Here is a 24,096-nt window from a genome sequence, read left to right as displayed (position 1 = left end):
AAATTAGAGTTAATTCTCTATATATTTTGGAAATGAGGCCTTTATCAGAACCTTTGACTGTAAAAATATTTTCCCAGTTTATTGCTTCCCTTCTAATCTTGTCTGCATTAGTTTTGTTTGTACAAAAACTTTTCAGTTTGGTATAATCGAAATTTTCTATTTTGTGATCAGTAATGATCTCTAGTTCTGCTTTGGTCATAAAGACCTTCCCCTTCCACAGGTCTGAGAGGTAAACTATCCTATGTTCCTCTAATTTATTAATAATTTCATTCTTTATGCCTAGGTCATGAACCCATTTTGACCTTATCTTGGTGTACGGCGTTAAGTATGGATCAATGCCTAGTTTCTGCCATATTAGTTTCCAATTTTCCCAGCAATTTTTATCAAACAGTAAGTTCTTATCCCAAAAGCTGGGATCTTTGGGTTTGTCAAAGACTAGGTTGCTATATTTGTTGACTGTTTTATCCCTTGAACCTAATCTATTCCACTGATCAACTAATCTATTCCTTAGCCAATACCAAATAGTTTTGGTAACTGCTGCTCTATAATATAATTTTAGATCTGGTACAGCTAAGCCACCATCATTTGATTTTTTTTTCATTAATTCCCTTGAAATTCTTGACCTTTTGTTTTTCCATATGAACTTTGTTGTTATTTTTTCTAGGTCATTAAAATAGTTTTTTGGGAGTCTGATTGGTATAGCGCTAAATAAATAGATTAGTTTAGGTAATATTGTCATCTTTATTATATTTGCTCGCCCTATCCAAGAGCATTTAATATTTTTCCAATTGGTTAGATCAGACTTAATTTGTGTGAAAAGTGGTCTGTAATTTTGCTCATAAAGTTTCTGATTTTTCCCGGCGAAATTCTAAATATTTTTACATGTTACTTTAAATGGAATTTCTCTTTTAACTCTGACTGTTTGATTTTTTGTGATATATAAGAATGCTGATGACTTATGGGGTTTTATTTTATAACCACAACTTTCTAAAGTTTATTATTTCTAATAACTTTTGAGAATCTTGGGTTCTCTAATTATCCATCATGTCATCGGCGAGTGATTTTGGCTTCCTATTCCTATTCTTATTCCTTTAATCTCTTTCCAGCTCTTATTGCTAAAGCTACGTTTAAACTATTAAATAGTAACGGTGATATGGGCAACCTTGTTTCCTCAGATTTATTGGGAATGGTTTGCGGTTTTGTCTCCATTACATATGATGCTTTGATGGTTTTAAATAGATGCTTGATTATTTTAAGGAAAAGTCCTTGTTCCTATACTCTCAAGTGTTTTTAATAGGAATGGATGTTGGATTTTATCAAATGCTTTTTCTGCATCTATTGAGATTCATATGGTTTTTTTTTTGGTTATTCTGGCCAATTTTTTTAGTTTTTCCTAATATTGAACCACCCACCGGTATAAATCCTACTTGATCAAAGTGTATTATCTTGGAATGATTTTCTTAGTCTTTTTATCTTATTTAAGATTTTAATAATATTCATTAGGGAGATTGGTCTATAATTTTCTTTCCTATTTTCACCCTACCGGTTTAATATCAGTACCATTCTTTGTCTAGAAGGAATTTGGTGGACTCCTTCATTCCCTATTTTATCAAATAATTTATAGCATTGGGGCCAATTGTTCTTTTGTTTGGTAAAATTCCATTAAATCCATCTGGTTGGGGATTTTGTCCCGGGGAGTTGTTTAATTGCCTGTTCTATTTCTTTTTCGAAATGGGATATTCAAGCAATTTTTCCCCCTCTTTAGTTTGGAAGTCTATATTTTTGGAGGTAGTTCCATTTTCCTTAGGTTATCAAATTTATTGGTAAAAGTTAGGAAAATGACTCCTTAATTTTCTCTAATTTCCTCTTCATTGGTGGAAAGTTCTGCCTTTTCATTTTAAGACTACTTTTTTTCCTCCCTCCTTTTTCTAATCAGATTTCCAAGGCTTATCTATTTTATTGGCTTTTTCTGAACCAACTCTTAGTTTTATTAATTAGTTCAATGTTTTTACTTTCAATATTTTAATTTCTCCTTTTAATTTTAAATTTCCAATTTAGTTTTGATTGGGGGTTTTAATTTGGTCTTTTTAGTTTTTTTATTGCAACCCAATTATTAATCTTTCTTTCTCTGTTTTATTCAAGTAAGCCTCGGATATAAAATTCCCTCTTATTACCTTTGGCATCCCACAAATTTTGGTATGTTCTCATTGTCATTATCTTAGTGAAATTATTAATTGTATCTATAATTTGCTGCTTCCCCAGTCTTCTTTAAGATGATTGTTTGTTTCCAATTACTTTTGGTCTATTTCCCCTAATTTTTTGTTGAATGTGTTTTTTTGCATCTGATCTGAAAAAAGCATTTATTTTCTTTCTTGCATTTAATTTTTGGGATGTCCTAATATGGTCAATTTTGAAAGGTTCCATGAACTGCTGGAAAGTATATTTTCTTCTCCATTCAATTTTCTCCAAAGATCCAACTACCTAATTTTTCTAATATTCTATTTCTTCTTTAATTTCTTTCTTATTTGTTTTGTGGTTTGATTTGTCTAATTCCGAGGTCAAGGTTGAGATCTCCCTATTACAGTTTTTGTTATTTCTTCTTGCAACTCTCAACTTCTCCTTTAGGAAGTTGGATATACCCATGGTGCATTATTTTAATATTGATATTGTTGTTTTTATGCTACCCTTTAGCAGGATTAGTTTCCTTCATTCTTTTAATTAGATCAATTTTACTTTTTTTTGATCTGAGATAAGGATACCCTGCTTTTGACTTCACCTAAGCTAATATTTTGCTCCACCTTTTACCTTTCTCATTGTATCTCCTTTTAAATGTGTTTCTTGTAAACAACATATTTAGGGTTCTGACTTTGATCATCCTATCTGCCTCCTCTTTTGGGGGTTCATCCCATTCACAAGGTTAAATTCAAATCCATTTTCCTACCATCCTAATAACCCCAGATTGTGCTTTACTTATTCTTGCCTCCCCCAACCCTCTTTTAAACTTATGTACCCCTCTTGTATCTGATGTTTACCCTCTTTTAATCCTCCCTTCCCCCCTTTGGTCTTTTCCCCTTTTCCCTTATCCTCTTTTCTTTTTCCCTTTTTCTCCCCATTTTTAATAGGGGGAGAAATTTTCTTAAAACAAATGTCAATTATTTTTTTTGACCCTTGATGAGCAAGATTCCCAAATGCCTCCCCTCTCTAAATTCCCTCAGATATGATAATTTTCCTTTGCCTCTTTGTGGGATTGGTTTCCATCTTTTTATCCCTCCTTCCACCTTTTCTGCCATATCCCTTTTCATATTCTTCCTTTTTTTTATATATAAATCAAAATTATACATTATTCTTTTTTATATCCACAACAAATACAATTCACAAAGGTTATTTTTACCTTTTCTGCATTCTTGAGTTCTATGGTTGGAATCAAATTTTTTTTTAGTTCTGGTTTTTCTTCAAAAAAATGGAATTCATTTGTTTCATTAAATATCCATCTTCTTCCCTGGAAAAATCTCAGCCCTGGGTAGTTTATTCTTCGCATCCCAAGTTCTTGTGCCTTTTAATATTTTCCGGCCCTTCTTTCCCAATGTAGAAAGCCAGATCTTGGGTGATTTTTGGCACCTCAATTTAAATGGTTTTTTTTTGCTGCTTGTAAAATTTTTCCTTAATCATAGTTCTGCAATTTGGACAATATTCCTTGGGGTTTATTTTTTAGGGTTTCTTTCAGAAGGTGTTCGATGAATTCTTTCAATCCTTTTCCTTTATTCTTTACATCTGGGCAGTTCTCTTTGATGATTTCTTGTAAAATAGTATCTAGGCTCTTTTTTTCATCATAGTTTCGGAAGGGTCAAATCCTCAGATTATCTCTCCTAGATCTATTTTCTAAGTCTGTCTTTTGCAAGTGATAATTCATGGTTTTTCATTTTGTCATTTTTTGTTTTGTTGAGATTCTTTGTCTCAATGAATCATTAGTTTCAATTTGTTCAGTTCTAATTTTAAAGTTATTTTCTTCATTACTTTTTACTTCTTTCTGTATATGTCAATTGAGTTTTGAATGTATTGTTTTGGTCTGTGGGTTTTTCCATTTCCTAATTTTTTAGTAATTATTTTCTTTTTCTTCACAGATCCTACTTTCTTGCGGTTCTTTTCTTTTCAATTCCACAAATCCACTTTCTAGTGGTTCTTTATTTTTTCAATTCATTTCAGGAAGTTGTTGCTTCTTGTAAGGCTTCTCTTTCCTTTCCCCATTTATCTTCTAACCCTCTTTTGAGACTTTTAATGGTCTCTTCATGGAGCATCATGTAAAGGAGGACAGTCTGATGCATGTTTTCGTTTGAGGTTCTTCAGGTTTTGCTGACCTGCTCTTTTTCTGCTTAGAAGCTGTAGATCGTACTTTTCATCTTTTTTTCAAGTTTTAAAGCCTTTGGGTATGTCTCCTAGGCAAGGGGTTACCAGCTTCTTCTGCGAACAGGGAGAGTAAACCCGTTTTAAGGTTGGGGTGCTCGGTGGTTTTCCCTTCCCAACCGGAAGTGGATTCCCAGCACTGGCCGAGCTATCAAACCTTTAGTGGGCTGGTGGGTTAGCGTTGCCTTGCTAAAAGCAAGGGTGAAAGTGTCACCCCCGGCCGGGCCTCTTGTGGGACTTGGTTTGCAGCTGACCCAGACCACAGACTGCAGACCCGGGACCGAACCGCCCGGAACTCCCCCAGTGTCTCCCCAATGCAAAACCCCGGAAAATTTGGAAAAAGACTCCCCCCTCGATTGGAGGCTAACCCGCTGGTCCCCTGCCCGGCACAGCCCCAAGGAAAAGCCCGACTGGGGTTGGGGCTGCGGCGTTTCAATCTTGCCTTCACCCTCCGTTTGAAACACTCCTCGGAACCTAATTTCTCTCCCTGTCTGTGCAGATCTCCCCACTGGCCCCGGAACCAACCTTTTTTGGCGATACTGCAGATTTTCTTTGGCCGGTGAGTTGTTCTACTTCTTATCTTTACGAATTGTAGCAGTCAAGACTATTTTTGAGGCTCGATATAATATTGATAAAGAGGGCAAGAGAAGAGATTAGAAAGTCTAGTGTGTCTTCTCTGCCATCTTGGCTCCGCCCCCAAAATGTTTCTTCTTTTATCCTTGTCAAACTTCAAATACAGAGACCTTCAAATATTAAAAATATATAAGATCAAATCCAATTGGGAGTGGAGAGGGAGAATCTCATTCATCTTGTCTGCTACTTAAGTGACAGTAAGAGTAATATCAAGAAATCTGCAAACAATACATATACAAGCTATCCATATCCATATCCATAAAAATTTGTAGGACATTTAACATAAAAAATGGAATCATGATAGATATTTTCGTGTGAACTAAACCCTATTGAAGGAGATGAGAAAAAGAAAAATAGTTCATCTGAATAATTTAAAGTACTACATTTGAATTTTAGTGTTAAAATTATTCAAAACATTTTACAACTAAAGAAACTAAGAATCAAACATTAAAAATAGAGAATGGGAAAGGAGAAAGGAAAGGTTTGTTTTTTTTTTTTTTTTTTCATTTTTTTTTTCACTTAGTGTCTTACAATGAAGAATTTGCATAGTGCAGACAATAATGATGGCAGTGGACAATGATTAAACCTTTTTTTTTTCAGGATTGATTAAAAGAATAGAAACACACATAAAAAGACTCAAGTGGATGATATACAATAGGACAGATTAAAAAATAAAGTTTTTGTTGTTATTATTTCTCCTTTATTCATGAGGAGGAACATGACATCAGGGAGGTGATGCTATGACATGAAAGTGAATTGAATTTAAAGGAAGAAGGGCTGTTTGAGGTCAGCTGCCTTACTTTCTCCTCCAAAACCTATCTGTATTCAGTGGCCAGTTAAAATCAGGAAGACCAGTGATGGTCCTGAATCCTCTGGGAAACCTAGGTCATTTTAAGTTAAGATTTTTCAGTCAATAACTATAGCAACCTAGTGTTTGACAAACCCAAAGATCCCAACTTTGGGGATAAGAACTTACTGTTTGACAAAAATTGCTGGGAAAATTGGAAACTAGCATGGCAGAAACTAGGCATCAACCCACACTTAACACCATACACCAAGATAAGGTCAAAATGGGTTCATGACCTAGGCTTAAAGAATGAGATTATAAATAAATTAGAGGAACACAGGATAGTTTACCTCTCAGACCTGTGGAAGAGGAAGGAATTTATGACCAAAGAAGAACTAGAGATCATTACTGATCACAATATAGAAAATTTTGATTATACCAAAATCAAAAGTTTTTGTACAAACAAAACTAATGCAAACAAGATTAGAAAGGAAGCAACAAACTGGGAAAATATTTTTACAGTCAAAGGTTCTGATAAAGGACTCATTTCCAAAATATATAGAGAATTGACTCTAATTTATAAGAAATCAAGCCATTCTCCAATTGATAAATAGTCAAAGGATGTGAACAGACAATTCTCAGATGAAGAAATTGAAACTATTTCTAGCCATATGAAAAGATGCTCCAAGTCATTATTAATCAAAGAAATGCAAATTAAGACAACTCTGAGATACCACTACACACCTGTCAGACTGGCTAGATTGACAGGGAAAGATAGTGCAGAATGTTGGAGGGCATGTGGGAAAACAGGGACACTTAAACATTGTTGGTGGAATTGTGAATACATCCAACTATTCTGGACAGCAGTCTGGAACTATGCTCAAAAAGTTATCAAACTGTGCATACCCTTTGATCCAGCAGTGTTACTACTGGGCTTAAATCCCAAAGAGATCATAAAGAAGAGAAAGGGATCTAAATGTGCACGAATGTTTGTGGCAGCCCTCTTTGTAGTGGCCAGAAACTGGAAACTGAGTGGATGTCCATCAACTGGAGAATAGCTGAATAAATTGTGGTATATGAATATTTTGGAATATTATTGTTCTGTTAGAAATGACCAACAGGATGATTTCAGAAAGGCCTGGAGAGACTTACACGAACATATGCTGAGTGAAACAAGCAGTGCCAGGAGATCATTATATACTTCAACAACAATACTATATGATGACCAATTCTGATGGACCTGGCCATCCTCAGCAATGAGATGAGCCAAATCAGTTCCAATGGAGCAGTAATGAACTGAAGCAGCTATGCCCAGCAAAAGAACTCTGGGAGATGACTAGGAACCATTTCATTGAATTCCCAATTCCTATATTTTTGCCCACCTGCATTTTTGATTTCCTTCAGAGGCTAATTGTACAATATTTCAGAGTCCGATTCTTTTTGTACAGCAAAATAATGTTTTGTCTATGTATACTTATTGAATTTATACTTTATTTATACTTTAATATATTTAATATCTACTGTTCATCCTGACATGGGGGGGGGGAGGTGGGAGGAGGTGGGGGGAAGGAAGGGAAAAATTGGAATAAGAGGTTTGGCAATTGTCAATGCTGTGAAGTTAACCATACATATAACCTGTAAATTAAAGGTTATTTAAAAAAAAAAAAAAAAGTTAAGGTTTTTAACAGATCTCATTTTGACTGAGGCCACACTTATTCAGTGACTTAGGGTAGGTGGTAATCGAGAGTCAAAGAATAGTCTCTTTGCTAAGCTAATTAAATAAATAAACCTGAAGGGGAAAGAGATTCAAGGCCTCTAGTTAAACCAGAAAGGATTGCTATTTACATTAACTGAGTCAAAAGGACACAAACAATGGCCAATTGTGAGTTGGCCTGGGACTAAATATTGACCAATCCAGAATTAGAATGTTTTAGTTTTAAGGGAGATAATGATCAAAAGCAAAACAGACTTTGGAGGAAGAATAGAAAAAAAGAAAGAATAAAAATAAGAAAATAGGATAGAAAGAAATGTAGAATTAGTAATCATAACTTCTGAATGGAAAAATAATAAACTAATCTATATAATGGAAGAAGATAGAAGAATGAATTAGAAAGCATAATCCAATAATATATTATTTTTAAGAGACACACTTGCAAGAAAAAGATATCCAGAGTTTATATAAAGGATTGTAGCAGAATCTATTATGTTTCATCTAAAGTAAAAAAGCAGGAGGACTAATTATGATTCAGACAAAGCAAAAATAGATGTAATTAAAGGAGATAATCAGGAAAACCACATTTTGCTAAAAAAAAAAAAAAGGACTACAGGCAATGAATCAAAATTTTATAATGCAAAATTTTCTGATAAAGATATAATTTCTCATATACATATATATATATATATATATATATATATATATATATATATATATTATGAATTTCATTTAGTTTAGGAAACCAAATCAAATTGTTAAAAATAAGAGACATTCCTAAATTTATAAATAATCAAGAGATCTAAACAAGCAGTTTTTAGAATAAAAGATGAAATCTATCTCTAGTCCTATGGGAAAAATATGTTCAAAATTTGATTAAATAAATGGAAATTCAAACCACCTCATGCTGATGCGGGTTATGGTTCCTTTAAGAAATGATTTATTTCTGATTCCCAATCCCTCCTAGTTGATGCATTATCAATCCAGGAAGCTAGGACCTTTTGATTCACAAATCCTGGTCAAAAGCACCCCTTTGAATCCAATAGAAAATCTAGTCTGTCCCAGCCCCTCGGGGATCTGAGCCAATTTGGGCTCTCCCAGCCCCCATTCTAATGGTCTGCTCAGGTTTCCCAATTCCCACTAAGCAGTCTCAAGCCCTCACTGAAAGCCAAAAGGAGCCAACTTGGTACTCTACCCACAAGCCCCTTTAGCTAAATCTCTCATTATAAAAGAGCCAAACTAAAATTGTCTCTAAAACCTCTCTTTGCAGAGGGTCAAAACATGCTGTACCCTCAACTACCCTCTGTCTGCTGGAACCCTGTTTCCGATGTCCTCTTATCTCCACCTTCACCTATTTCCTTAACTATACTTTAACCTTACTTCCAAACCCCATAATAAACCTCTTTTATCAATCTAGCTTTTCAGGCCTCTAAATTCCTTTACAGGGGACTCTTATACCATTACTAGACCTCATTTAACTGTGAATCTTTGCACTGAATTTAAAGGGGTTGCAGGAGAACCCTATTTGACTCTCTGTACCCGGAACTTGCCACTAGATCTCAATTAAACCCTAATTTTATTTAGGTACCCCATATCTAGACCTCATCATTGTAAATCAGAAATGCCAAATGTTGTAGGTAGTGAGGGAAAATAGGTACTTTAAATCAACTGTCTGTGAAATTGTGAAGTGATCCAGCCCTTCTGGAGAACAATTTGGAACTCTGCCCAAACTGCCTATTTTGATCCCAAAAAACCACTTATAGACTGTACTCCCCAAAAAGCAAAGAAAAGGGGGAAAAAGACTTATATGTATAAACATATTTATAGAAACTCTTTTTGTGGTGACAAAGCATGAAAAGTTGAGGGATTGCTCAATAATCAAGGAATGGTTGAACAAATTGTGGCATATAATTTTGATTCAGTACTATTGTCCTATAAGAAAAAATACTAAATCAGAAATTAAGATTAAGTATCTGTAAAATATTAATCTCTTTTAAAAACCACATTAAAATTTAGTTCATTTAAAAAGGAATGAATCACTGTAAGAAATGACCAGCAGGATGATTTCAGAAAGGCCTGGAGTGACTTACATGAAGTGATGCTGAGTGAAATGAGCAGGACCAGGAGATCATTATATACTTCACCAACAATACTGTATGATTATCAATTTTGATGGGTGTGGCCCTCTTCAACAATGAGATGAATCAAATGAGTTCCAATAGAGCAGTAATGATTCAACTAGCTACACCCAGCAAAAGAACTCTGGGAGATGTCTATGAACCACTACATAGAATTCCCAATTCCTCTATTTTTGTCTGTCTGCATTTTTTATTTCCTTCACATTTTGTACAGCAAATAACTGTATGGGCATGTATACATATATTGTATTTAACTAATATTTTAACATATTTAGCATATATTGGTCAACCTGCCATCTGGGGGAGAAAGTGGGGGGAAAGAGAAGAAAAGTTGGAACAAAAGGTTTTGCAACTGTCAGTGCTGAAAAATTACCCATCCATATATCTTATAAATAAAAAGCTATAAAATAAAAAAAGGAATGAATCAAATGATGCTCTTTTTAGTACTCTTGTTATTGGAGCTTTCTACTGTGATACATAATAGAACTAAATACCTATTCTGTTAACTGGTTTACTGTACCAGTCAGACGGGACCTTTGTCACAGACTGATAAAGCTTTTCAGTGATTGTTTGCTTTTATCCCAGTGAAACACATATTGTGAATTTATAAGTCTGTTGTCCCAGTACTTCTATATCTATGCTGTAACTTTCCTAGAATGGCCTGTTCATAAAATTCTTTGTCAGAACTTAGTGTCATGTTTCTGGTCTTAATCTATAGGGATTCATTAATATGTTTTGTTTTATTTTATTTTTGCCAATTATGGCAATCCAGAAAAACTAAAAAGCCTGCATAGTCCAACCTGTATCTTTTCATTCTTATCTAAATGTCTAGCCAAACTCTGGGATTCTAGAATTATTTTGAAGTGTTAATGGCAGTGTTATTGATCAGGGAAATGTATATGATTTGTAGTATTGACAGGAGAGAGATAGAAAGGGAAGACATAGTAATCACACAAGTCCATTAATTAGTAATTACTACTTTTTACACATAAGACAAAAGATAAAGGAAGTTACTTATCTGGAGGCTGACAATAACATTTTTTTAAACTTCAAGTGAGGAATAAAGACATGCTTGGACAGAGCACTTGTATCATTTGGAGTTTCTATGGGAGCAGGCACAGCAATTTATAATCATCAGGCTTCAAAAAAGAACTAATAAAAGTATTTATTGTTTGAAGTATAATGTTCAAGGCACAATTGACTGATTATATTCAGATACAGTGAGGACAGTTGGCATTTTTTATATGAACATATCAAGTCTTATAAATTCTATCTTTTATTTATACACAATTGTCCCATTCTTCAAACTAAAGAGTATTATGAGAGTATTCATATTTTAAACTGTTACAATATGAATGTCTCCAAAAATTAAATTATTTTATGTTTTGTTTCATTTTTACAAGATATGATGAATAGCTTTTCTTTTCCTCTACTTCTTATTTTGATTCCTAAAATGTCTTTTCCATTTTACTAATATTTTTTCATGCCAGTTTCACTTTCTTTTCTATATTTTCTGCTTATCTTCAGGATTAGAAGGAACTTAACTTTATAATGTTTTGCATTTTGATTTCTGCTTTCAAATTCTTTATTCTTCAAAGTTGGGTGGTGTACAATTTGCAAACTATCATGTTAGGAATAGCTCATACGATATTTAACCTAAATATTATTAGATTTTGTAGGGAATAACTGCAACATGTACATACTAGAAAAGCTATCATCTGGAAGAGAGACAGAAACAGAGGCAGAGAGACAGAGAAAGAAATAGAAAGAGGCTGACACATATATACACACACTGAGTGAGAGAAAGGGAGAGAGATAGACAAAGAGCCAGAAGGACAGAGAGCAGATGGAGACAGGCAGAGACAGAGACACATAGAGAAAGACAGAGAGATTGAGGAAGAAAACTTGAAGTGTTATATTTATTTATTGTATCTACAAAAGAGAGGAGCAAAAATCAAAAGAGAGAAATTTATCTGGAGGACAAACCAATTAAATAAAAGGATAACCCTTTAAAATAGTTTGAGCTTGTAAGCAAAGAGATAGGTCATCATGGCAATAGGTGAGAGCTTCATCATAATAAGTTTTCAAGCAATATCTAGAGATACAGTTTTGCATATATCAAAAGAGAGACATGCATTTCCTAATTGATAAATGGTCAATTTTCAGATGAAGATTTAAAACCATATGTACTCACATGAAAAAAAAAAAAAACAGCAAAGTCGTTAATGATTAGAGAAATAAAAAGTAAAGCAAATCTGAGGCAGATCTTACATATATCATAATGGTTAATATGACAGAAAAGGAAAATGATAAATATTGGAGAAGATGTAGGAAAATTACAACACTAATTGCCTTGTTGGTTTTGTGAACTTATTCAAACAATCTGGAGAGTAATTTGAAATTAATCCAAGGATTATAAAGCTGTGCATACACTTTGACCAAGCAATATATCTACCAAGTCTTATCTCAAGGAGAGCATTGAAAAATGGAAAAGGACCCACTTGTACAAAAATGTTTTAGCAGGGCTCTTTGTGGTGACAAAGAATTGGAAATTTAGGGGATGCTTTTCAATTGTGGAATGGCTAAACAAATTGTGGCATATGAATTTAGTGGAATACTATTGTTTTATAAGTAATAGTGATCAAGTGAATTTCAGAAAAAAAAAAACTCAAAGACTTATGTGAACTGATGCTGACTGAAGTGAGAGAACTAGGAGAAGAATATTGCACACTGACAGGAATATTGTGTATCTGATCACCTTTAATAGATTTTGTTCTTCTCATTGATACTATGATCTAACACAATTCTTGAAGACTTTTGATGAAAATTTTTATCCACATCCAGAGAAAAACTATGGAATCTGAAAGCAAATTGTTGTTTTTCTTTCTCAAGATTTTCCCCTTTTGTTTTGACTCATCTTTTAAAACATGACTAATATGGAAATATCTTTATTATGATTGTACATGAGATTGGTTGTCAGCTTTAAAAGGGGTAAGAGAAGAGTACGAGGAAAAAATGGAAATAAAAATTTTATAAAATAAATATCAAAAACTAATTAGTATTATCACCAAAAGAGAGACTTGATGTGTCATTATTAAAAACAAATAAACAAACACTTAACATTATCTCAGAAAAGCCAGCTCAAAATTATTGACTTTGACCCATCATAAATGGGGGACCTTTGTCAAATCATTTCATATCTTTGAACATCAATTATATTATTCTAAAATACAAATGATATATATTAACTCATACTCATTTTTGTTATTTTCAATTGATTATTTGCATTTCCAGAGTATACACAGTCTTTATATACATAGTTTCCTTAGGAAAAAATATGAAAAAATAGGCAAACGTTTATGATTTTCTATAACATATTTGTCATAGTTGTATAATAAAAAAAAACATGGACAACACAAGATCTTAATGTCTATTTATATTATTTACAAATATATTAATAGGGGATAATGTAGTCTTTGTGGTTAAATATAATGTTATCACACAAGATTCCTTCACAAAATTAAAAATAATTTGCATAGTTAGTCTGTAATTGCCCATTTTAAATGAGACATAGAATTGGAAAATATAAATCCTCTTATAGGAGCTTCCTGCAGGTATAGCAAATGTTCAGAACAGAATCAAAATGGAAGCAGTAAATTACCTATAATTGCCATAATATACTCTTATTCAGAGGTGATACTTTGTTGAAAGTTTGAAGTCATCCAATAAAACAATCTCTATTGAGATCTGTGATTTGTTGAAATCACTCAAAGTCAATTTGCCAATCTTCATATTGTTCTATCTAGCCAGCACACAATTGAAAATATCAGACAGATATGAGTAGAATAGTATACTACTTTTTTGTTCTTTGTTTTATTTTTCATACACATTGCTTTCTGAATTATGTTGGGAGAGAAAAATCAGAACAAAAGAGAAAAAATCTTGGGAAAGAAAATAAAACAAACAGAAGAAAAGTGAACGAAGAATGTATTGATTTACATTCAAACTCCATAGTTCTTTTTCTGTTTGCAGATGGCATTTTCTATCCAAAGTCTACAAGTATTGCCTTAGATTATTGGATCACTGAATCCCTGAGAAAAATCAAGGCTTTCATAGTTGAGCATCTCACATTCTTCCCATTATTGGGTATAATGGTTCTGTTTGTTTCACTCACTATCAGTTCCTATAAATCTTTCTAAGCCTTTCTAAAATCAGCTTGTTATTTTTCATAGAACAATAATATTCCATTATTTTCCTATACCATAACTTAGTCAGCCACTTCTTAATTAATGTGCATCTATTCATTTTGCAATTCTTTATTACCATGAACAGAGCCACTACAAATATTTTTGTACATGTATGTCCTTTTCCCTTCTTTATGGTTCCCCTGGTATACAGACCTAGTGGCACTGCTGGGTCAAAAGTTATGCAGTTTTTTTGCTTGTTTGTTTGTTTTTGTTTTTTAGTGCTTTAAGCATAGTTCTAAATAGTTCTCCAGTATAGTTGGATCATTTCATAACCCCACAACCAATGCATTATTGTCCTAGTTTTCCCACATCAGCTCCAGCATTTATCTTTTCCTATCATCTCAACTAATTTGAGAGGTGTGAGGTGGTACCTCAGAATTGTTTTAATTTGCATTTTTCTACAGTGATTTAGAACATTTTTTTCATATGAGTATAGATGGCTTTAATTTCCTCATCTGAAAATTGTATATTTATACCCTTTGATAATTTATCAATTGTGAAATTATTTGTATTCTTATAAATTTGACACAGTTCTTTATATATTTTAGAAATGAGACCTTTATCAAAAATACTGATCCCTATTTAATTTTTTTTAGGATTCTATTAACTTCCCTGCTTTCTTTCTTTCTTTTTTATTTTGTGATTAGTTTTCTTTGATTCTGAGAGGGGAAAGTTGAGGTCCTTTACTAGAATACTTTAGCTGTCCATTTCTTCTTGTAACTGGCTTAAAATCTTTTCTAGGAATGTGTCTGCCCTACCACTAGGTGCATACACATTGAATATTCTTATGGTACATTTTATCAAGATGTTCTTTCCCTTCTTATATAGTTTAAGAAAATCTATTTTTACTTTTGCTTTATCTGAGATTAGAATTGCTATCCCTGTTTATTTGTTTGTTTGTTTGTTTTTTACTTCAGGTGAAGCATAATAAATTAATTCTGTTTCACCATTTTGCATTTACTATATATGTGTCTCTCTGTGTCAAATGTGTTTCACCATAATGTAGGATTCCCTTTTTAAATCCACTCTGATATTTGCTTCTGTTTTATGAGAGAGCTCCATCCCATTCACATCTACAGCTATGATTACCAGCTCTCTATCTCCCTCCATCCTATTGCCTCCATTGTATATACTTTTGTTTGCTTTCCATTCTGTCCTTTGTCATGTGTCATTTTTACCCATCCCACACCCTTCCTTATCTCCTATCACCCCTCCCCTTTCTCTTAGAAGTGTTTTTTTTTTTAAATCACTCCACTTACTACCTTATCTTATATCAACCTTTCAACCTTTCCCCCCTTCTCTTACCTTTTTCCCTAGTGTTTCTGCACTCCCTTCTATCCTGTCCATCCTTTTTTTTTTCTTTCCCCTCCTATTTCTTTATAGGGTAATATAAATTTCTGTACCCAACTGAATAATTAAATTATTCCCTCTTAAAAGCAAACTGATGAGATCAAGCTTCAAACAATGCTTATTGCACTCCCTTCTCTCTCTGGATTGTAATAGGTCTTTTACACCTCTTCATTATACTTTTATTATTCCTCCCATTTCCTCTTTTTTTCAGTACATACTGTTTCTCATCCCTTTTTCTTTGATGTCATCACACCAGTGATCATTCACAACCATACTTTCAATTCATCTGCTATCTCCCCCTGTCATCTGTCCCAGTGACAGATACAGTTCCCAAGAGTTACACATATTATTTTCCTATCTAGGGATGTAAATAGTTTAATCTAGTCTTTTGTAGGGGGTAGCTTGCCTGTTCTTTCCAGGAGACAGCCTAGTTTCCAACAATTAGACTTCTGAGCCGCTTTCTACTACTTTGTATCTAGAGTCTTGTTTAGAAAAAATGGATTATGATTCATGCAATTCAATCTCTGCTGCCTTATAAGGTGCATATAGGAAAAATTGTTATTCCAATTATCTCAAAAACAAACGCTTTTCCCCCCTTAACTCTTAAGAGCTAATTCTACAACAGAACACACATGAAGAACACAGGCATACATAAGATACTGTTTACTTTGCATAGGCTGCTTCCTCATTTTGTTCTGTAGCTTAACCTTCTTTTGAAAACCATTTAGTCATCCAAACAAGATGGATCTTAAAATTCATACTCTAGCAGTATTTTGTAGGAGGATAATGCAAAGACATTTTTATAACTTTCCCTAAATCATGGTTTCTGGAATGTTAATCAATCACAACTTTCATGATAGGCCAATATATTCAACTTAATAGCTGTGTCAGTGAAATTTTCTGAATACTTAAAACCTCAACCCAGGTAATGTAACCAGATCTATTTCAGATTACATAAGCAGAATTAAACCATATGCTTAATATACTATTGAATAATTCGATAGTTTCCAAAAGAAGTTTGAAAATGCTATGGGGAAAATATTAAAAAAAAATATTCCAGCACCAGATGTATATAGGAAATGTGCCATCCAAAATATATATAATGGATTAGAAGGCTTTCAGTCAAGGGCAATTGAATTTAACATGTTATGCTGAATGTGCTCAATAACTTTGATTTTTAGCTTCGACCAATACCCTCTGCAAATGTCACAGGCATCCCAGAACATTAATACTTATTCTTTGTAGACAACTAAACATTCTTCTACTGTGCTTAAGAAGCACAATGTATATATCCCAACACTTTGCCATTCAACACATACACCCACAAAACACTCACAGGCACACATTCAAAGTCATACACACACTCATGCTCATATGTACATATACATGCATACATCCATGCACAACATAACCTGAATGGAACACTGTTAAATTTGTTTCTTTTTGAAATTCCAGGACTAACACTGACCTGAAGAAAGGAAGAAACCAAGATTTATTTTTCTAATTTAGAGAAATTATCTTAGCCAGTTAATATGCTGGATAGATAACACTGTAATCAACACTTAGAAGTCAAGTAGGTGGAATAGATTGAAAAGGATTTATAGAGAGGCATAAATAGCTATGTTAGACCTAAGAAAATGTGGAGTTTTTCCCCCCACCTCAAGATAAAACCACAAGGTAATAATTTATTGTTTCTAGAGGAAAGAAAACAAATTAGCTAAAGTGAAAAACTAGTTAAAACATTGAGATAAGATGTGTCTAGCTCTAAAGCTAAATAGCTATTTGATCATGGGAAAAAATTATTGGATCATTATTTCTTAAGATTTAAAATTCTAAAAAGAAACCTTAACAAATATTTAGATGGATCTCCTCAGAGATTATATTTATGTACTATGATACTGATAAAACAAAAAAAAAATATCTCTCTGACAAATGAAAAATAGTATTGATAAGAGTTTTGGAAATCAGGACACAAGATGGGCAGATTCTAATGTTATGTGGAAATCCAACAGTTCTCTATATTTGAATGAATATTTTTTATTAACTTTGGAAAGTGTCTTCTTGTTGGATTATTCTATTCACTTTTCATCCCATTAAAATGATTCTGAGTAGAGGGCTGGATGTTCTTTGTCAGCATTTTAGTCAAGAAATATTTCTGATGGAGGTATTATTGAAATATGCAATTCTCTCAAGTTGATCATAATCTTATTAGAAAATTGACACATGCATTTCCCTATCTCTGATGTGAAAAGCATGCCAAAGTAAAAGTTTTCTTAGTGATTACTTTCTTTCCTTCTTCAAAATTCTTCTATATTCTAGACCAGAGCTTCTTATATATTTTTTTCTATTCGTTACCCCATTTTGCCCAATTTTTTTTTTTTTTTTTAGATGAACCTGGGCATATAGGATATAAGCATAGAAATCAAACATTTCCTTACATTGAGTAATACTTTTTTAACCTCCATATTCAGTTACAAGAGCCCATGTTGGGCTGGTAGTCATAGCTTATGAATATGGATTCCAGACTATATTTTACATTTAAAAAAAGAAAAAAGAACTTCAAAAGCCTTAGAGAGCAAGTATTATCACACATTGGACCTCTTGACTCTTGTATTTGAAGAAGCAAAAAAGACTTGTGATTTAATCTTGCTTTTTTGTTAATATTTCTGTTTTAATGCCTATAGCTAATTTCCTTTTTGTTTCATCTTATACATTCTGACAGTGTCAGACTTCAGGTTTACAGCATGAAATTTAGAATCAGTGATAATTTTATTATACCTTTTTATTGACAAAACATATGCATGGGTGATTTTTCAACATTGACACTTGGAAAAACTTTTATTCCAGCTTTTGCCCTCCTTCCCTCCATCCCCTCCCTTAGATGGCAGGCAGTCCCATGCATATGTTAAATACAATATATGTATTCATATATATATATGTATACACACACACATATATATAAATACAGTTGTCTTGGGACACAAGAAAAATCTGATTTAGAAAGAAAGTAAACATAATCTGGGGGAGGGGGAAATGCAAGCAAACAATTACAGAAAGAGTGTAAATGCTCTGTTGTGGTCCACACTCATTTCCCAGTGTTCTTTCATTGGGTGTAGCTGGGTCTGTTCATTACTGATCAATTGGAACTGATTTGGATCCTCACATTGTTGAAGCTAGCCACTTCTATCAGAATTGATCCTCATATAATATTGTGGTTGAAGTGTATAATGATCTCCTGGTTCTGCTCATTTAGCTTCAATTACATCAGTTCATGTAAGTCTCTCCAAGCCTTTCTGTATTCATCCTACTGGTAATTTCTTACTGACCAACAATATTCCATAACATTCATATACCACAATTTACTCAGCCATTCTCCAACTGATGGACATCCATTCAATTTCCAGTTTCTATCCACTACAAAAAAAAGGCTGCTACAAACATTTTGGCACATACTGGTCCCTTTCCCTTCTTTAATATTTAATCACACATTTGGATCAAATGGTTTGCACAGTTTGACAGCTTTTTGATTATAGTTCCAAATTGCTCTGCATAATGTTTGAATCTGTTCACAACTACACCAACATTGCATCAGTATTCCAGTTCCCCCACATCCTCTCCAACATTAAGCATTACTTTTGCTGTCATCCTAGCCAATCTGAGAGGTGTATAGTGGTATCTCAAAGTTGTCTTAATTTGCCTTTCTCTGATCAATGATGATTTGGAGCACCTGTTCATATGACTAGAAATAGTTTCAATTTCTTAATCTGAAAATTATCTGCTTATATCTTTTGAATATTTATCAATTAGAGAATGGATTTATATTTTATAAGTTTGAGTAAATTCTCTATATATTTTGGAAATGAGACCTTTATCAGAAACTTTGACTGTAAAAATGATTAACCAGCTTATTGCTTCCCTTCTAATCTTGTCTGCATTAGTTTTGTTTGTACAAAAATTTTTAATTTCATATAATCAAAATTTTCTATTTTGTGATCAATAATGAGCTCTAGTTCTTCTTTGGTCACAAATTCCTTTCTCCAACATAGGTCTGAGAGGTAAACTATCCTATGTTTTTCAGACTTATTTATAATCTCATTCTTTATACCTAAATCATGAACCCATTTTGACCTTATCTTTGTGTACAGTGTTAAGCTTGGATCTATATCTAGTTTTCTGCCATACTAGTTTCCAATGTTCCCAGCAGTTTTTCTGAAATAATGAATTGTTATCTCAAAAGCTGGGGTCTTTGGGTTTGTCACATACTAGATTGCTATAATTATTGACTCATTTTCCTGTAAACTTAATCTATTCCACTGATCAATTAGTCTATTTCTTAGCCAATAAAAATGATTTTGGTTGATCCTGCTTTATAATACAGTTTTAGATCTGGTAGAGGTAGGCCATCTTCATTTGATTTTTTTTAATTGGTTCCCTTGAAATCCTTGACCTTTTGTTCTTTTCTTTCAGATGAATTTTGTTGTTATTTTTTCTAGGTCAGTAAAATAGCTTCTTGAGAGATTAATTGGAAAAGCACAAAATAAATAGATTAGTTTTGGTAGTATTGTCACCTTTATTATATTCACACGAACTATCCAAGGGCACTTAATATTTACATATGACTTTATTTGTGTGGAAAGTATGTTGTACTTTTGCTTGTATAATTCTTGACTTTCCTTTGGTAGATAGATTCCCACATATTGTATACTATTGGCAGTTATTTTTAAAGGAATTTCTCTTTGTATCTCTTGTGCTTGGATTTTGTTAGTAATGTATAAAAATGCTGAGGATTTATATGGATTTATTTTGTATCCTGCAACTTTGCTAAAGTTGTGGAATATTTCTAATAGCTTTTTAGTAGAATCTCTGGAGTTCTCTAAGTGTACCATCAGATCATCTGCAAAGAGTAATAACTTGGTTTCCTCATTGCCTACTCTAATTAATCTCTTTTTCATCTCTTATTGCCAAAGCTAGCATTTCTAATACAGTATTGAATAGTAATGGTGATAGTGTGCAACCTTGTTTCACTCCTGATCATAATGGGAATGGTTCCAGTTTATCCCCATTACATATGATGATTACTGATGGTTTTAAATAGATGCCACTGATTATACTTTAAAAAAAAAGTCCACTGAGTCCTATACTCTACAGTGCTTTTAAGAGGAATGGGTGTTGAATTTTATCAAAATGTTTTTCTGCATGTATTGAGATAATTATATGTTTTTTGTTAATTTGGTTATTGATATAGTCAATTATGCTAATAGATTTCCTAATATTAACCAGCCCTGCATTCCTGGTATAAATCCTACTTGGTCATGGTGTTTTATCCTGAGAATGATTTTCTGTTATGTTTTTGTTAATATTTTATTTAAGATTTTTGCATCAATATTCATTTGGGAGATTGGTCTATAATTTTCTTTCTCTGTTTCCATCCTATCTGTTTTAGGTATCAGTACCATGTCTGTGTCATAAAAGGAATTTGTTAGGACACCTTCATTCCCTATTTTTTTTTTTTACATAGTTTATATAGCATTATAGTTAATTGTTCTTAAAGTGTTTGGTAGAATTTGCATTTAAATCTATTTAGGCCTGGGGATTTTTTCTTAGGAAGTTGATTAATAGCCTGTTCTATTTCGTTTTCTATAATGGGAATGTTTAAGCAATTTAATTCTCCCTCTGTTAATCTAGGTAGTCTATATTTTTGAAGGTATTCATGATTTCATTTAAATTATCAAAATTCTTGGCATAAAGTTGGGCAAAGAAACTCCTAATTGTTGCTCTAATTTCCTCTTCATTAGTGGAAAGTTCTTGTGATGGTTTTCCTGGAGGGCAGCCTTAGTCTCAGTTGAAATAAATAATTATTCCAATAATCGCAGCCAGCTGGTAAAAGTACAAACTTTTATTTCTCTTTTCAAATTAGCCTGCTTAGTTGAGGCTTATCTCTCTGCCTGGTTCCAAGAGATCTTGCAGCTTGTCCTTGGCTTCTGCCTCTGCTTTCTTCAGCCTCCAGTCAGCTCCGACTCGTGGCTTCTCAATCTCCAGTCTGTGGCGAGTAGTCTTTTCTTCCAGAGTGTTCTGTCTCAGAGCCCTGTTGATGTTCTGGAAAAATTCTCTTCCTCTCCAAGAGCTTCCTCCATATATATCATCTCCCAAAGGTTAACTCCTCCTTCTGGAGGCAGAGGGATTCTGGGTTATCTCCCAGAATGCTCTCTGGTCCTAAGGGAGGTGTGAATTCAGTCCTGAACTCTCTAAAAGGAGTGAACTCCATTGAGTACTTAGATACTTATGAGCTCTTTAAAGGTGTGAACACAAGCATTGTTCAATCAGTTCTACTTAGTATCTTGTTTCAAGTTCTGGCCCAAAATAACTCTAAGATTAAATTAACTCCAATGTCTTTAACACTTTGTAAAGAAATGTCTTAACACTTTAGTAATGATTCCAACAAGTTCTCCCTTTTCATTTTCAAGACTAACAATTTGATTTTCCTCTTTCCTCTTTCTAATCAAATTTTCAAATTAAATATCACTTTTTTTTCATAAAACCACCTCTTAGTTTTATTTATTAATTCAATAGTTTTTTTTTTTTTTTACTTTAAGTTTTTGTCATCTCTCCTTTATTTTTAGAATTTCAAGTTTAGTGTTTGATTAGGGGTTTTTAATTTGCCTTTTCCTAGCTTTTTTAGATACAAGCTTAATTCATTGATCTTCTCTTTCTCTATTTTATGCAAGTAGGCCTCTAGGGATATAAAAATTCCCCTTATTAAAGCTTTGACTGCATTGTAAAATTTTTGGTATATTGTTTCATTATTGTCATTCTCTAGGGTGAAATTATTAATTGTGGCTATGATTTGCTGTTTCATGCATTCGTTCTTTAGGATGAGATTATTTAGTTTCCAATTACTTTTTGGTTTATTTCCCACTGGCCTTTTATTTAATGCAGTTTTTATTGAAAAGATTCACTTACTATTTCTACCTTTCTGCATTTGAATTTGAGGTCTTTATGTCCTAATATATGGTCCATTTTTGTATAAGTTCCATGAACTACTGAGAAGAAAGTATACTCCTTTCTGTCTCCATTCAGTTTTCTCCAAAGATCTATAATATGTAATTTTTCTAGTGTTCTATTTACCTCTTTAACTTCATTCTTATTTACTTTGTGGATTGATTTATCTAATTATGATAGTGCACGGGTGAGATCTCCCACTATTATAGTTTTGCTGTCTATTTCTTCTTGCAGCTCTCTTAACTTCTCCTTTAGAAATTTAGATTCTATACCACTTGGTGCATATATGTTTAGTATTGATAGTATTGCTATTGCTTCATTATCTATGCTATCTTTTAGCAAGATATAGTTTCCTTCCTCATCTCTTTAATTAGATCGTTTTTTTTTTTTGTTTTTTGTTTTTTTTGCTTTTGCTTGATCTGAGATAAGATGGCTACCCCTGTTTTTTTTTTTTTTTTTTTTTTTTTTTTTTTTTTTACTTCACATGGAGCATAATAAATTCTGCTCCAGTCTTTTATCTATAGTCTGTATGTATCACCCTGCTTAAAATATGTTCCTTATAAACAAAATATTGTAGGATTCTGGCTTTTGATTCAGTCTGCTATCTGCTTATGTTTTATTTGATAGTTCATCCTATTCGTATTTATCGTTAAAACTATGTATTCTGTGTTTCCTGCCATCTTTTTATCCCTAGATTATACTTTTCAAAAAAATGTTTGTGGCAGCTCTTTTTGTAGTGGCTAGAAACTGGAATTTGAATGGATGCCCATCAATTGGAGAATGACTGAATAAATTGTGGTTTACAAATGTTATGAAATACCATTGTTCTGTAAGAAATGACTGACAGGATGATTTCAGAAAGGCCTGGAGAGACTAGCTATGCATTGGCTATGCATATGTCTTGGCTATGCATATGTCTTGTAAATAAAAACCTATAATAAAAAAATAAAATAATAAAAAAGTTGATTACACATAAAACTGCAATTTTATTATGTATAATTTATTGTTTATTTTAAAATATATAATAAATTTATCATGTAACTGTCACATTTAAAAAAAAAAAAGATTATCTCAGATCTATTTCCTAAATCTGCTGTTTTTCCAAGTTGATATTTAACATTTTTCTATTTTTTCTTTTTCTTTTTTGGTTCTGCTTGACCTGATTCTTGATGTCTTCCCGAGTCTTTCATTTCTATTTGTTAAATTATGATTTATAATGAATTATTTTCTTAATTATTTTTATTTGTTTTTTGTATTTGTCCAATTTAATTGTTAAATGAGTTGTTTTGTTCTATTGAGTTTTTTTTTTTTTCCATTTCGCCATTTTTAAGGAGTTTTTTTTATTTTTTTTCATTTCACAAATTCCGTTTTCCTGGGAGTTATTTACCTTTTCCAGTTCACAAATTCTGTTTTTCAGGGAGTTGTTTTATTTTTATATTCTATCTTTTAATGAGTTATATGCCTTATCCAGACTCTATTGCAAGGTTTTTCTTTCCTTTATCCATTCTTCTTCTAGCTCTCTTTTTAAGATCCTTTTAAATTTCTTCTATGAGAGCTTTTGTGGTGGGGATCAGGTTATATTCCCCCTTTGGGACTTCATCTAGACACAATCTGCTTTTAGTCTCCTCAGGAATTGAAATCTGCTCTCTTTCACTATAGAAGCTATTTATAGTTAGAGCCTGCTTTGCCTTTTGATGTGTTTCCTTTTGGGACAATAAAGGCTTTCCAAGCTTCCTCAACAGACTACAGGAAGTAGCAGTGGAGCAGCAGCAGATGGTAGTGGAATGGCAGTAGCTGCTCTGAGATAAGAGGCTGTCCTGGGATCAGCAA

Source organism: Sarcophilus harrisii, chromosome 1 (assembly GCF_902635505.1).
Source record: "Sarcophilus harrisii chromosome 1, mSarHar1.11, whole genome shotgun sequence".
Taxonomy (NCBI): Eukaryota; Metazoa; Chordata; class Mammalia; order Dasyuromorphia; family Dasyuridae; genus Sarcophilus; species Sarcophilus harrisii.
The sequence above is the reverse complement of the archived record's forward strand: the minus strand, read 5'-3'. Positions refer to the sequence as shown.